Below are 767 nucleotides of genomic sequence, written 5' to 3' on the forward strand. Positions count from 1 at the left end.
AAGACAATTCCCTCGCTGATCCCTCACAGATCAGCGAGGGATCAGCGAGGGATTTTGCAAAAATCCTATTCTCTCGCTGATCCCTCGCTGAATATTTTTAAAAATTTGGGTTAATTTCTGCGACGGAAGGATTCCCTCGCTGATTGGTTTTAAAAATCTAGGTTTTAAAACTCCAGCTCCTTCTGCGACGGATTTTTCCCTCGCTGATTTATTTAAAATTTTTGGTTAATTTCTGCGACGGAAATTCCTTCGCTGATTTATTTTAAAAATCTAGGTTAATTTCTGCGACGGAAATTTCCCTCGCTGATTTATTTTAAAATTTTTGGTTAATTTCTGCGACGGATATTTCCCTCGCTGATTTATTTAAAATTTTTGGTTAATTTCTGCGACGGAAATTTCCCTCGCTGATTTATTTTAAAAATCTAGGTTAATTTCTGCGATGGAAATTTGCCTCGCTGATTTATTTAAAAATTTTGGTTAATTTCTGCGACGGATTTGTTCCCTCGCTGATTTATTTAAAATTTTTGGTTAATTTCTGCGACGGATTTGTTCCCTCGTTGATTTATTTAAAATTTTTGGTTAATTTCTGCGACGGAAATTTCCCTCGCTGATTTATTTTAAAAATCTAGGTTAATTTCTGCGACGGATTTGTTCCCTCGCTGATTTATTTTAAAATTTTGGTTAAAATCTGCGATGGATTCTTTCCCTCGCTGATTTATTTTAAAATTTTTGGTTAAAATCTGCGACGGATTCTTTCCCTCGCTGAT

The sequence above is a fragment of the Cynara cardunculus genome (assembly GCF_001531365.2).
Source record: "Cynara cardunculus var. scolymus isolate 2C chromosome LG 16, CcrdV1, whole genome shotgun sequence".
NCBI classification, from domain to species: Eukaryota; Viridiplantae; Streptophyta; class Magnoliopsida; order Asterales; family Asteraceae; genus Cynara; species Cynara cardunculus.